Genomic DNA, 16827 nt, shown 5'->3' with positions numbered 1-16827 from the left:
CTAAATTAAGTGCATCTAATGGGTGATCCTCATAGAACATGATCTTATGGACTTATATCATTGTGCGAAATCTCAATGTGAGGACAATGAAGTTGATGATGATGATTGAAGCTTAAAATTAGGTGTTTTTCAAAATGCAAGGTGCATTTTTAGCAGGTGTACTTGGAAATCTATGAGAGATAGAGCGCTCTACCCATAGATACGAAGAGATAGATCATAAAATTATGCCCAGAGGGATTTTGCATTATATATTTGAATTGTGACAATAGGAAGATATTGTTGATTAAAAACTAAAATTCATCAAAATTGATATTTTTTCTTAAAGTTTGAAAAGTAATGAGCTTTCTGTTTTACCTAATGACAGGCAAGGACAGCAAACTAATAGTAATCAGTAATCAAACTAATGCTGACTTCATAATGTGAATCTCAATCAAACTTGAATAACGTTCTTGATGAAATTATGTGATTTATTTCTAATTTTGAATGTAATAAATTTTACTATGTGCAGAAATGCGGAGAAATTGCTTTACTCAAGTGCAGATAATTTATCAGCAGTTCATAAGGTATACATTTGAAAATTTATATTTTAATATTTGAAAAATATAAATGTTCTATATGCATAAAATATTATTGGTAATTTATATAATATAATTGGTAATCCAATATAGAAAGCAGTTGCTAGGCAGAGAATGGGCAACGCTTTTCTTCCATATTTCTCCACTGTCATTATAACGTTAAACTCCATCCTTACAAACATCACCTAAACTAAAACTACAACCTTAAGACCCTATAGTGAGGTCCACGTTACAATGGCAGTGGGGAAATGTAGGAGACAAACGTTGCCGAACCTCTGTCTTGTCAATGCCTTCTATAGACGGTGCAGATAGCAGATACAGGTTTATTGATGTAATAATAGCTGTTCATTCTCGTTTAAAACAATCAATTATATTTTATCAAGCAATAAATTATATTTTTCAATAATTTCATAATGAATTTACATAGTTAAAAGACGATCTGGCAACAGAGCAAAGCGGGAAAGAGATAGCGCTAACCGCTTTGTTTAATGGAACACAAGGATATAAATACCATTATTTATTTATAATTTTCACAAAGTAGCACTGATTGGGAGAGAAAAACTAAGGATACTCCTTGTACTATTAATTTTTCTCCCAAATTTAGATAACATAAGTCCGAAATAGGGTTATGGTTTCACTTTTCTAGAATTTAGTCAATTTTCACTAAAAAACAACAAAAACTAAGAATTTTACATTTTGACGGTTAAAAACAGAATAAAACATTGCTAATCAAACACTACCATTATAACGTGGACCTCACTATAAACTCAACATCCAATTCAACCTAATTTGATCTTTACCCAATTTTTTCAAAATGTGAAAGGATCAAAACTAACTTTCAAAAGTCAAAAGATGTCAAATCAGCAAATACTTTGTAATAATATTAATTATAATGTGTATGCTCTTCTAACGGCTACTCTGTACGTAAAAATAATTTCTGAAACATTGTAAGACGCTCAACCTCAACGACAGACAATTTATCAAGTCACTTATGTTTCGTCCAGACAGCATGCTTTGTATAAAGCTCCTAATCTGGATTTCCGGTTCCCGGTCAAACCTCTACTTTCTTTTGTATTGATGAGAGGGAACAGGAAGCCTATGCGCAATTGCAATCGAGAGTGGTTTGTATCTGAATGATCCTTCTTTCCTTTGTGTTTGTGCATCAAAACTCAGTGAATGCGAATGGTCCATTCTCCATTTTTGCTTCATTTTTCCACTTTGTTGTTAGTTTGTTTCGTCAGATCCAACATTAACTCAACTCATCAGGATCCACTAATTCTAAAAGGGTCAGATTCCTTCCCATTATTTTTGATAATATTTAGGTGAGTAATAGGCATACTAAATTATTATTTGTCAGTGTTCAAAATCTTGAAATATGCTGCCTACGCACCCTTTCTACGATCTATAATAATCATTCTTATTCCCAGTTAAACCAAGTCTAGGCATCATGCTGTAATTTAATTTATTGGTTATGCAAATTGTATTATTTTTTATCATTTTCTAGCCTCCAATAATGATTTTCTCTATTTGGCTATTCATGTATCAATACATTGAATAAAAATCAATTTCGCATTTCTCAGTGGTCCATGCTTCCATAGCTGAACCTGTAAACTTGAATTGGTTCAACTTGACTATTAATTTTTTTATGTAGTAGACGTAGGCCTACAGAAAGTGTATATTTAAAAAAAATGCAGATTACGAAATAAAAACCATTTGTAATCAAACTTAGAAACAAAGTAAGACCAAATAATGATTACACTAACATAATAACTTCTACAAAAATGGTAGAAGCAAAATGGGCAAATAGCCTAGATGCCTGTGCGCAAACAAGAGATGCTTAGGGTGTGATCACCACATTGAGTGCCTATATGTGCAAGTGCACTTCGAATCATGTATGAGCCGAAAAACAAAATCTGGAAAATGTCTTGAAACACGTTGTAACTTGCATGAAGCTGCTCACACTATCAAGTGCAAGCGTTCAGTTTGTGTTCCTATTGCCCAGATTTTGTTTCTCTTCTGCACGCCTAGTCATAATATCATAACCAATCTTAAATTCTCTTGAAACTTCTATTACCGGTTACATCATCTTATCTAGATTACATCAATCTTATTCGATTGTTTGCTTTAGCAACTTCAATTAGGCCTACTTGATAACTATTCATTTTTGAATCCTGGACTAACATGAGTAAACCAACCTAACTAACGCCATAGTGACCATGGCTGTAGTGATTTGTTTGGAGTTAACCAATTCACATTTACGCGACTCAAGTCGAGAAGAGACTGCGACTATAGTCTCTTCTCGACGCAGCATGTGTTTTCAAATGGTGACACTGAGGCTTAACTCACACTTACGCAACTCAAGTCGAGAAGAGACTGCGACTCTAGTCTTCTCGACGCAGCACGCAGCATGTGATTTTCTTTTTGCTGGTGATGCCTACATTTTATATTTTATTTTAATTTTATTCAATTATATGTATGAGTAATTATGTTTATTTAATTATATTTTTAATGATATATGTCATATTATAAAGAGTTTGTAATATGTTTTGAATATTCTAATTGGCAATAAATGAAATTGAATTGAAATGGTGACACGCAGACCATTCGATTCTAGTCTCCGCGACGTCACCATTTGAAAATACATGCTGCATCTAGAAGAGACTAGAGTCAAGTCTCTTCTCTACCTGAGTTGCTTAAGTGTGGGTTGAGCCTAGTAGACCAGTAGATTCTAGTCTCCGCGACCTCACGACTGTGAGACTGAGTCGAGCGTTGTGCCTCTTTGAGCAGTTGTACAGTCGTGCTGGTCAAGCCTCGACTTGATTTGCGTAGTACCGTGCATTTTTAATGAAAGTGAGGTTATGTTCCATGAACGTGATGTTTCATCATTTCAGATAAGACAATAATACGAATTAGATGAGACAATATTTTTATAACTATTATAAAATCTGTTACATGCAAATTAGTGACGAATTAGATCTTATATTTTTAATAAAGTATGGTTAGAAAAAAGAGTAGCATGGAATTGAAGTAGTGACAATGAGCGAAAAAGTAGTGAGGTCGAGAGACTGGAGTATCCTCGACTGGAGTCGTACGATTCGAGTCGAGGTAGTGTGAGTTGAATCTTAATGGTCTGGTTCCAAAACAATAACCTTCATGTTGTTTTCCGTGATGAAATACTTGTTACAGATACGATTCGTATTCCTGAAAAATAATAAAATCCAAGTTGTGTCAGTAACAGAATTAGTTCATAACCTAAGTGTTATTAATAGTATGGACATCTCCTTTTCAGGCGAAGATGCCAGAATCAATAGAACTTAATAACCCATCTTCCTCTTTGATGGAAGTTGAAAGTGATGCCTCAGCAGCTGAGTCGGACTCAGTTCCTGAGCTGGAGAAGGGCCGAAAGGATCTTTTGGAGAAGAAGGGCCTTCTGTTGATATGGCCAGCAAAACCAAACAATCCCTCTGGAAGAAGAAATCCAGGAAACGTATGTCAACGCTCGGTCTCAAACCGGTATGTTATATTCTGATCCTGATCATATGTAAATATTCTGAGACGAGGATTGTCTATTTTTTTATAATCTTGTACATGGAGGAAAAGGCTGAAATTTTCAGGTAAATTTCTTCCAGGTTTAGTGGTATTGCTGTAACATTCTCATGAGGCTACCATGATTCATTCTTCAGTTACGAGCAATCCAATATGGAGCTACCTCTCATTTCTACCGCCGATTGCAAAATACGTGGTGTCATCCGTTTTTTAACGGGAAAGAATAAAGTACAACTAAAATTCACCGCGAGCTGTGTGGTATGTATAGACGTTATGTCAAGGCCAATTGTTTCATGTGGGCCAATCCTCTGTTTAAGGAAGCATAACAACGAAGCGGCCGTCCATCCACGCCACGTGCCCAAAACAACTGAAGATGTCCGAAAACACCGACCGTAGCCTTACGCTTCACAAAATTCATTAGCTACTCTCTCCAAATGTTAAAATTAACATACACATCTCATACACTGCCACTGAACTTTGAAGAAAATTTTTTCTTCCCTTTTAAAAAATGATGTAACTTAATTCTGAGACAATCCTCGCAATATACTTATATTCATAATTTAATTTTAGTTTTCACAATTATTACTAACATTTCATAACACAAGTTAAAAATGAAATAGCCTTGTGTTGCCTTGTTCGTTATTAATACACCCAAGAATGTGATTTACCACTCTTTACTTCTCGGCACTTTATGAAATGTCCCTAAACTAATATTGCTAATCTCCGTCGTTATTTTTATATTTAATTTATTCAGTGTATGAAGCCTATTTATTCAGCCCCTCGAAATAACTCTACAGGAAAAAATCTGGAGGCGTTGAATACTGGTACAATAATGTTGAGGAAGGAACACTCGTTGCTCTTGGCAAAACGACATGCTAACATCATTTATTTATTTATTCAACAAAGATAAAAACACATAATCGTACACAAAACCATACTGCATACTGTTGTAACCTCATTAAATAACTTTACATATAATATAAAAAGTGATGCTATCTTGTGTTAGCCTTACACCAAAAATATAGAAACCCGACTCTTTTCAGACTTGTTTAATTTGATGTGCGCGACATAATGAAGTAACTGTAGTTGATGTTTTCCTTGTTGAAATACTTGATAATAACTATATCAAAGATACTACTTCCATTTCTTGATAAATAATGAAATTTACCTTTGCAGTGCCAAAAAAGTGAGTAGGTTTTATTTTATTCACTGAATGCAAGTTGTATCATTGATAGAGTTGATGATATGTCCTTTTTGTGAAGGAAAACACAGAGGAGTTCATGGATGAAACATTACAACTATATATTTGTTGAGCAATAAATTAATTCAATTAACAATCTCTCTTTACAGTTGGTTACACCATAAGAGGAAAGTGTCAAAACAAAATTTGATGAATTTGGAATTGATGACAAGGATATCGATTTGGTCATTGCGTAGACAAATTACAGTATTGGAAAAGGAATTGAAGGACTTGATTAAATCTAATAAACAAAAATGACTTGTCAACGCGATCATGGTGAGTACTGTATAAGTTACAATGTCTCTTTTACTGAAAATAATAACGATGTGAATAATAATTGATCAAAAAACTTTAATATTCTTAACTCGTTATAGGCCTACTGTAATAGATTTATTTTGAATTTTCTAGTATTTCAACTTTTCGTTACTTGTGTTTATTATCTAAAATCAAAAATAAAGTAATAGATTTATTTTGAATTTTCTAGTATTTCAACTTTTCGTTACTTGTGTTTATTATCTAAAATCATCAAAACATTTTAAAATAATATTAGCGTATTAATATTTGAAAGCAGAAACCTAACCTCCCTAACCTTCACTTTTACCTTTAAAACATAATTAGAGAGAACCATTTAGGTTATGTCCATCTAATTTTACAGGCAAGACAAATTGGAATCTATAACTCCCGTTATATTTTATTTTACGTGTTTGAATACTTCCAATGATAAATTTAAAACTTGAAAAAGTTCATATAATATTAACTCCAAAGGTGATGAAGACATATAGATTACAGATGATGAAGAAATATATAATTATAGAATAAGCTAGTATTGATATGTTATTTTATTCAACAAAGTATGACTTGCATAATAGTCAGAGACAGAACTCCACCTAGCGAAATACATTAATGAAAATTAACATATCTACAATATATAATTATAAATAAAAGGCGAAATGGCACTCAGTCATGTATCAAATCTACTGGACCAAACACGTTCAAATTTGGCAGGTGTGTTCAATTGGCCTTTTAGAGGCACATTAAGAACGGATTTTAAAAAATTCCGAAGATATTCCCAACATCAGCATTTTCCTGTGTTTTCTCAGCTATTTGGAGAATAAATGAACAGAAAATGCACAAATCTAGTGCAGAAGTTTAGCTAGAGACTAGAATTCTTTTCATGAGTGGGTTTCAAAAATACGCCAAAAATCCTAGTTTTTCCATTCTTTTTTGAGAACCAATAGACAAAAAAGTTTGAAATTATTTACTCAAGTTTTGTTTGTAATAGTAATATGGCTTGTGTTGAATGCAAATTGATGTTTTCATTCTAGATGTCCATCAGTAACTTGACACCATCCAATGATTATGGCATATTGATTTGTTTGGTGGTGAGTTGCATTTTTCTGAAATCGTATAACTTGGATTATTTTTTCAGGCAAATATTCAGTTTAAATCCTGCAGGTTCGGGTGCAGCAAGGTTGCCCCACCACTGAACTCAACCTGTGCAGCGCTCGTAACGCGGCCAAAGGATAAGCTCACTTACTGACAAACCTCATAACCTGATTAGCCTCGGATAGGACCGGAAATATGGATCATAAAAAAGGACTGTCAAATAAACAACGATATGGAATAACGGAGTAAGAAGAGATCGCGGACGTCTCAGGGAGAGATTGGTTAATTTTAGTGGCACAGAGGTTCCGAACAGGCATTAATACCTAACCCGTGAGAGGAAGAAGAATATTATAGTTGTAATACAAGTTTTCAGTCCATCTCCCTCATTGACGAAGTTTTAATTGACGGCTCAGCATTTGTGTCAGTCAGCTCACTCAGTTCCTGAAAGCTTTCGATATGCGAGAGGTGAAGAAGGGCCTTCTGTGAGCAGTGCTATGAGCAGTTTATTTCACGGAGAGGATATAAACAATTATCACGAATGATTGGAATCTTATCGACTACTGTACATTGAATTACTATCAAGACTGAGAAGAAATGATACTAGACAAATCAGCTTTACCTGAAATCCCGGTAAGTTATGTATTGATCATTATAATTTTTTAACATTCAATGGATTAACGTTTGAAATGATGCTTGTATCCTACCAGGTGTCAAACAATTGGGAGTTAGTCACTCATGTAGATTATCTTAAGAGCATTATCTGAATGTAAAGTCTTTCATATGCGTGGATCTCTGATCTCAGATGTGCTGTTCATCATGTGTGTGATGAACATCTGAATGCAAAGTAAATCTTTAATAACCTTACTGACTCGAAGTTGATTTAAAACTCCTGTACTGTTTGAAACAACATGAGTTCTGATCGGTGCCTTATCTGTAATATATAGGCCTATATCTTCTGTGTGAAGAACAGGATTTTGATGTAAAGTTAATGCATCAATGTCTTAAGTATTTCGTAGTGTTCCGACAGCTCAATCCAAGTAAAAAATTAATATATTTTCCATTACACATTTTATCAGAATAATCTGCTCTCATTACTGATAAACTAGGGTTACCTGCACTCTAGAACTTGTTTAGTTAGTATATCAATAAATCATAGCCCAATAACACAATAAAATTTTTGTGTATGCCTATCTCGATAGTACCTTTAGAGATCGAGATTTTATGTTGTTGTATCTAATATTCCAATCTATTTCAAGTATCTTTGTAATTTTCAGTAGATACAAGGAGTCTCAAGTGGAACAAGACGCAATTGAAAACGTTTTGTCTTCAAGAACCAGATGTTTTCAGTAATCCAGGAGGCTATTTGATACGTGGTTTCGGTGAAGCTGAGGTGAGTTTTTTATTCTCCATGAAAATTATCGAACGATAATGATTGTTAAGACCGTGGGCATAGAGTAAGATTGAATCAAATCTAAACAGCTGTTGGACCAAATAAAACTATAGTTAACTAGCCGGCAGGCTCGCGTAGCTCGCCTTATCCGTTTAGGCAGAGGGCTCCGCCCCCTGAACCCCCGGCTGGATCGTCCAGGGATAAGCACAGCAGACTCGCTTTGCTCGCCTGCATTCTTCATCTGAGCTAGCTCCCTCCCGTCAAATACAAATATTTAGGATCGATTTAATCACCAGTTGACTGAGACCACGCAGGAAAACGTCGATTTTGGTTGTATCTTCGGAAACATTTTGAAGCTCTTCTAACACAAAACTTCAAGAACCTAGCTGAAAATATGTATCAAATTTGTATATTTTCTGTTAATTTGCTCTTGATAAAGCTAAAAAAAACGCCGATTTTGGGCATATCTTTGGCGTAAATTTCTGTACTTTAACAACTGAGAAAACGCAGAAAAATACAGATTTTGAGCGTATCTTTGAAAGTTTTTCAAACCCGTTCTTAGTGCGCCTCTAGAAGGCCACATAAACATATGCCAAATTTGAACGTATTTGGTTGAGTAGATTTTTAGTTCTGTTGATTATGAATGAATGAGTGAGTGGATGAATCAGTGCAATTTCGCTTTAATTTATATAGATAATTTTTTATCCCAAGTTCAAAACATTTGATTTTCTGGGTTTTAACTTCATTCTTTTTATGTTTATTTCCCATGCTAAGTACAGTAATGAATATTCCACAATAATTAAGTATCTTTTCTAATGTAATATATATTTGATTCAATGGTTTGGAGCCACATTAACACTTGAATGTAGAAAAACTTCAAATTGAACCACCTTTGTAGAGTGCGAATCTAGTCTAAGTTGTTACACAATTATCAATCTCCAGATGTTGAAACACTAAGCAACATACGGCACCTTTATGGCGCAGATTTTAAAATGCTATTGAAAGTTATCAAACTGTTTTTGGCCTGCACTAACTGGCATAATTTTCAAATACTATTCCTTTTCTGCAATGACCCTGAAAAACTAAATACTCAGACACCATCAAGATTGATATATACCGAAAATACACTTCATTCTCTTTAAACATCCTTATACTGCTGCTTCATCCATGTTTGATATCATAATGAAACTCATAAATTCCAATTTGATATGGATATTTATTTATTACATATTGATACAAATATTGTCATACTTTGAATGAACATGGGACTAGTGAGTGACTCAATGACTACATAATTTCAGATATTCAGATGGAATATATCGGACAAGGCCAGAGGCACTGCTGAATAGTTGAAAGAACATAAAGTGTCCGCCGCAACAGCTGCTGGAGGTTGTAATATGGTAAGAGCTCCCAACATAAGTTAATTATTTTTCATCGTAGAGGTAGTCTACGACAAATGGAACCATTTGAACATTGAATTTCATAATTTGTGTGAATTTTTATAAACAATGCATTTTAAAAGCAATAATTTGTGATGCTTGATAAGCGATTGGCCGCATTCAAAGTCTAGTTTATAGGAATATCTAAGAGAGTGCAGAGTGATTTACTTAGAATGACGGTGCCTCTTGAGCATATTATAATATTGCATTTTTTACCTTAATTAAACTATTAAATATAATGGCCCTTGAAAAGCTCAAGGATTCTTTTGTAATTTATTATAATACCTAATTCACTCAATATTTTGAGTAGTAGTGAAGGTGATGTTGTTGTAATAGTTATCCAAATTCAATAAAATTGTTCAAAATCGTCACAACGAATTCAATATAACGTGATATCGGTTTCAGTCGTTGAACAATTATTGTCAATCTCTGGTAGACTTTGTTTTGTATCGTTACTTTGATAGAGTAATTTCTCTGATGTCCTGTTCTTCACTCTGGTAAAGAGTTTGATGATGGTGTAACAACATAACTGGTAACTGGTATCCTAATAAGTTAGGACCGTTTGCACAGTATAGATTGCTAAACTAGATCAAGTTAATCTGAAAGTTTAAACTTGAATCGGGGTTTTCAGTGTAATTATCAATCCAGTTCAAGTTAAACTAGTTTGGCGTTAAGTTGGTAATAGAATGATATAGTTCACACTATCAAGAAGGCTGAATTCTACAGGTAATTTGTTATTTGTTTACAATCAAGAAGTACATTGAGGTTATATTTCTACTTATTCATCGTTGAAGATCCTCAGAGCTGTATGCTGTACGGAAATAGAAGAAAAAATTGATAAATTTCTCAAATGACGAAAAAAATACTATTTCATTGAGTTAATATATTTTTTAAGAAAAGTGATGTTGTGCTTTAGTCTTATTTGGTCTCCCACGCTTATTAGAAAACTTACGAAAGAAAATATATCAGTGTTATTGAAAACATGTCTTGTGCTGAAAGAGCACTGTTCAAAGTTGTCTTATTCTTTTTTGAGTCTTTTATTTGATCCATTACGAATTTGACATTTTTGCTCTACTCAGGCGAAAACGTTTACAAATTTTTCCTCATCCTAGAAATCACCATCATTTGTTTCTTTGCAAATATCAAGTTAATCAAATTTTTTTGGTTTAAACCTCCTGCTTTGGTGGTCTAATCTTTCAAAGAGTTTAAACTAATACTATACAAACGGAATTTTAGTTTTAACCCAAAAAATCAGATTTAGTTTAAACTTTAGCTTCATCTTATACTGTGCGGTATCTCACGTCTCAAAAAGTTTGATTTCAACATCTATTTTTCACGGTTTGAATTAAATGTCTCATGAGATGAGAGAGATATTAATCGTACATTATTCAATTTTTCAGGCAAGAAACCTTATGTCATTCAATTTTCCTTCCCAGAATGACCTCAACAAACTTGATAGGTACTAAATCTTCAACCTTGTATATCAAGGCGTAAGAACTATTTATGCACCCATGATCTTCATATGAACTCTTAATTTATGTTGATCTAAAACCCAAACCACTTAGTAGAATTTAATTTTAATTTCTACACTTTTTATGATACTTTAAAATTGAACGATGTCTGGATTCGAAATGGAGTTCACTTGATCTAATTCACTTTCTTTACCTATGTAAAAAATATTTTCAAATTCGTTTCTATACTTCTATCAATAAATTATATTTGTCCAAATATCACTATTATAAATGTATCCAATTCCGTTCAGATTAATAATTCCTCAAGGTGCTGGACAACTCATCCTGAAGATCTAATTTATGAAAGCTCAAACTTGAAAAATGTACTAAGCATAAAAATAATCACGTTTGTTGATGAATATTTCTGATCTGACTGTATTTTTTGAGAAAAAAATTCAACTAGAATTCTTTACATTTCAGTTCGTTACTCGAAGAGGAAAGTTCCAGTTGACGAGGAAACGGTGAAGGAACCGCTGACAATCACTTGGTGATGTCACAAAAGAATGTCATATTACAATGATCATTGTGAGTATTGGTTGAACATGATGCCATAAATAATTATTTACAGCTAGTTATTTGTAGACTTTCTGTATTTTATATAAAAACGTCAAGTAGCTCACAGAAAACCAACAACAAACGGTGATGTAGAAATAAATCATGGAGGAATTTAATAGATATTCATCAATAACTCACGAATTACAATTGAATATCTTCAAGGAAAGAACACAGATAGGATGCAAAGCACTATCATAAGAAGGAAGTGAACTTTGTAACATGCTAGATGATTATTGTCAGGCACGATTCAGGAGGCAAAAATGTAGACTGAATACACAAATATTCAAACGTAATGTTTTTGCTGTACTCTATTCTGACTTTAAGCATAGAAACTACCTTGATCCAATATTACTTGCTAATTAAGCTTGATCGGTAAACAGATGCATAATAACATTGGCAAAGCCGGTCTTGATATTTGTTTTATTACATTATTTTTCATAGGTATCATTCAATTGTAATTTGAATAGTAACTTTAATACTTTAGGCTTTGTTGTAAGTTAGTAGAATTGATGGTGATGTTGTGAAATCTCTCCATAATAAGAAAACAAAGATATTGTCTCCTCAGGATTCCTCAGTACAGCTGATGATGCGTTGGTACTGTTTTAATAAATTTTTAGTGAAATTTGACAATATCTTTGTTTTCCTATTTTGTTCTAAGTGTTTATTAGATAGGTAGGTGTTCTAGTATTTTGACTGAAGACCAATGACCATGCTGTCTGGTATTGTAATACCCACTTACTGGTGTGTCATGATCTTTGTTAATAATTGTAAAAAGTTTATTGTAAAGATTTTTATTTTTTGAATGTTGACTAGATATCCATCAGTAATAATATTTACATAACATGTACTGTACTGCTTATAGTATGAATCCTAAATTCAACATAAATTTCAATTCAATTTATTTATTTTTCAAAAAACATGATACAATGTATAATGTGAAATACAATACATTATAGTGAGTACTATATTATATACCACGTTATAATGGCAGTGGAGAAAGATAGGAGAAAAACGTTGCCGACCCTCTGTCTTGTCAATGCCTTCAATAACTGTATCTGATACAGGTTTAATTATGTAATATTAACGGTTCATTCTCGTTTAAAATAATCAATTATATTTTATTAAGCAAGAAATTATATTTTACAATAATTTCATAATGAATTTTCATGATTAAGATAAATATTTTGTTAATTAATTATTAATTCTACATTGTTAAAAGACGATCATGCCAACTGTGCGGTCGGGTATAATTAATATAAGTATTATAAATAATAAATATAATTAATATAAAAACGCTCTACTTCATCATTTTAAAAATACGCATCCAGTCTCCAGCGTCAGCATTTCGCTTTTCTGTGGAGAACTTTTCAAATGCAACATTTGTAACATCATCAATCCCTCTTACGAGCGTTTAATGTTACACTCAAAGCAAAGCGAGAAAGAGATAGCGCTATTCGCTTTGTTGAATTATAGACAAGGATAGCAATACCATTGCTAATCAAACACTGCCATTATAACGTGGATCTCACTATACATATTTTGGAATACCCCCATCCCTATCCATTTGTCTGTAGGGGTGGGGGGGAGTTCCACGTTATTACATAAGCTTAATCTGCTCATAGAAGTTAGAAGTAAATAATAGAGAATATAATAATTATAATGCAGATCTATTATCAATACTTTGATTATAAAATAGATAATTCATTGTGCTGTATATTTTAATGAAGGAATACTTGATGCATTGATTGATTAGGAAACTAATTTAAAATTTAGCGCCGGCTTCCGAGCTCGGGATTCAGCTAAGTTCTAGACTTTAACTTGCTTTAAACTCTGGAGTCAGAAAATTGGCTTTCCGAGTCAGAGCGTTAACGTAGTTGAGGACTTGAATAGACTCTGGAGTTTAGAGATCACGTTAGACCCTGGAGTTTATAATTTCGCTTTCTGAGTGAAGGGCTTATAAGTCCAGGACTTAAATTAGATTCTCGCCTCTTTCCGAGTCGAGGATTTATAAAAAATCGTCAAGTCCAGAACTTAAAACAGAAAAATTTTAAACCCTCGACTGGGGTAGGGTTTAAATTTAAGTTCTAGACTAACACACAATTCAGTTATTGTTTTGTAGTAGATGAAAAGCCAAATAGATGTCATGGAATACCTAAATTATTTGGATTAGTCCATCTAAATTCATAATTTATAGTTTGCAAGTTTATTTTGCAATAAAATTGTATCAAAATTATGCGTAAAAAACTAACCTTATTTTACGAATGTGACATAACCTAAAAATGATCAAGAAAAATAATACAAGGATTGGCTTGGAATTTATATTCAATCTGAATGTTATTAATCAATGTCATATTCAACATATTAATATAACAATAATAAATTAATATTCCAATTTTTTTTTCAAAACAAATACGTTTTCAAACTCAATAGCCTAATGAGATTTTTATTCCAAAATCACTGGTTAGGATCAATGATCAATAATAGCATAAAGTAAAATAAAATGTTTATTCATTCATCTTTCAAAAGGTTAGGTTTTGCTTTGAATAGGCCTACAAAGAAATCGAAACGTATTTTCACAAAATAGTTTGGAGAGCATGCTCATTTGAATTATCCCGCTGCAATCAGCTGTTTTCGTTTTGCTATAATGCCAACAATATAACAGCAAAATATTGTGAATTTCCCTCATGTTTACTAAATTAAAGTCCTGGACTCAAATAAGTCGAGAACATTATAGACCCCGGAGTTTAGAATATAAAATCGTGACTCAGAAAATCGATTACGATCCGAGCGCTTAATTCAGTCCTGGACTTAGTAAGTCTAGAACTTATAGATCCCGAGCTCGGAAACCACCCCTTAATATTTTCGCTAACTCTTATATGATGTACTCTGCTCTGACTGAGCATAGAAACTACCTTGATCCAGGCTCATTAAATACTAGTTGTGAATAAATAAAAAAAACAATACTTAATTGAAGACCGTAGTGGCTGGGATATTCCAGAAAGTCTCAGAAGAGAGAAAAAAGCCATTAACCAAACAGGCAAAACAGTCAATCCGGTAATATCAATGATAAAATAAATACCAATCAATTGTCTGGAAACTTTGAAGACGTGTTGGTCACCGAACATAACGAGATTGGAGTAGTTCTTCTGATGCTTCCCAACCAATCTGGTTCACCCTTCCTAAACACTACCAAACTAAGCGCCTCTGCTTCCTTAATCACCCCTGGCACATTTCTGTACAACATATGGGCCAGGTATGAAGGATTTGTCAGTTCAGAGCCATGAGACAGCTTAGGTATCTCAAAGTTGTAATTGGATCTGTGACGAGTTGAGTAGCTATGGTTAACTATTTCTCCTAGAAGTTCCGTTTTGTATTTTTTTATGTGGATCAACAAAGATTTAAAAAAGCTGTCTAACATCCAGTACGGGAAATTTGATGAACAATTGTATTATTGGATATCTAAAGTCTCTTCTCAAGATTGTTTTATAATAGATCTTTGGGTGACTGCAAGAGGCTCAATGACTGAGGAGGAAGCCCCTCCCCAAGCTAGAATTCCATATAGTATTATAGATCGGACATAGACAAAGTAAACTGCTTTGCATTGATCCACACTCAGAACATTACTCAGCTCTGAGAATGCGTGAAGCAGCTTTCTGAGCCTATTCTTAGCAATATCATTATTTATCAGACCGTTCAACCTTCTTAACAAATAATTATTTTTCATTAATCTGCAGACTGGTTTTGTTGATTTAGTCTTCTTGACACTAGTTTTAGCCTGGTTATTTTCAGTAACTCTAGAACTAGTACCTGTGTTTGTTGATGACAAAGGTTCTGCACTCAAATCAATATCATTATCTATCACACTACACTTTTCATGAGTCCTTGGAAACGGTATTTCCTCAGGTCCTTGAATTTTGTTAAAATGGTCAATATTTTCAGCAAGCTGAATCAGTTCCTCATCTTCAATATCTGACTCAATATCATTCACCTCAGAATCAACAACATCCGGAATATCAACATAAATGTCCTCAGCATTAAACTTTTCAGACAATGAATTCATAATAAAAACTCAGAATATATTATAGTATAACAATATAGTTCTTACAATTTCTACAAACTCATGTTCACCTATAGCAACCTAACCTCTACACTTCTGAGGTTAGTGACCACTGTTGTTCATGAACAACACAAAGTTTTCACACTCAAAAATGAACTCAGAATTCTGAAATCATGACTGATTGAAGTTAAAGATGGATTTCTCCTATTTATATTACACAAAAATATAAAATAACATGTCTTGGAATGAATTTAAATGGTATAAATAAGTTCATATTTCAATTTCAATTTATTCCAGACAACTTATTTAACATAAGTATTTTAAGTCTAGTATGAGCTGGATGATAATGATGATGGTGCTAGAGATGAAGAGTGAGTTACAGTGCATCACTTATATCACTAATTAAATAACACAATATACAAAGACTATGCTAATAAGATTACAAAACTAAACAGTAAGACTAATTATTTTACAACACTAAATTAACTTACTTATAACAAAAATTAGTAATTCTAATAATTTTATCTAAACAAACAGCAAGTCAGATTTACTAAATTCATTAAATTCAGTGATGGATAAAAAGCCTTGCCCTTTATCCAGTTACCCAATACTGACTTGAACTAATCTTCACCAAAGGTACTGCACGGGCACTGGCGGGAAGGGCGTTAAAGAGTTCAATACCTACATAATTATGGCTTTTGTGGATCTTAGTTAGCCTGGAATAAAATAGATCTATTGTGTGTTTTTTTCTAGTGTTGTGTGCATGAATAGATGTTCTGGTTGTAAGTTTATTGATATTTTCTTCAATGTAAGCTATACAGCTATATATGAACTGGGCACTGTCATTATTTTCAATTTCTTAAAGTACTTCCTGCAGGAATCTTGAGGAGACAGCCCACAGATACATCTCAGAGCTTTCTTTTGCCATTTAAACACTCTGTCTGAGCCAGTGGAGTTACCCCAGAGTATTATGCCATATGTTAGTAGGTGGCTATGGAAAAACGCAAAATAGAAACTCAGCAGCAAGTTGTTACTGACATTACTTTTTAATTTAAGCAACAGAAAATTAACTCGTGCAAGCCTAGAGCAAATTAAGGCCACATGATCCTCCCAGTTCAGTTTTCATCT

At 33.3% G+C, this 16827-nt stretch overlaps 1 long non-coding RNA gene across 1 annotated transcript; it reads left to right on the top strand.

Moving 5' to 3' along the window:
- The first annotated feature begins 1669 nt into the window (after positions 1 to 1669).
- LOC120354778 lies at positions 1670 to 16823 on the top strand. Its single transcript, XR_005573157.1, has 7 exons — positions 1670 to 1897; positions 3865 to 4088; positions 5472 to 5637; positions 6791 to 7377; positions 8022 to 8137; positions 9439 to 9537; positions 11508 to 16823. It is a non-coding gene; the product is annotated as an uncharacterized LOC120354778 (long non-coding RNA).
- The last annotated feature ends 4 nt before the right edge of the window (positions 16824 to 16827 follow it).

This window comes from Nilaparvata lugens, chromosome X, assembly GCF_014356525.2.
Source record: "Nilaparvata lugens isolate BPH chromosome X, ASM1435652v1, whole genome shotgun sequence".
Classification (NCBI taxonomy): domain Eukaryota; kingdom Metazoa; phylum Arthropoda; class Insecta; order Hemiptera; family Delphacidae; genus Nilaparvata; species Nilaparvata lugens.
This window is presented reverse-complemented; position numbering and strand designations above follow the sequence as displayed.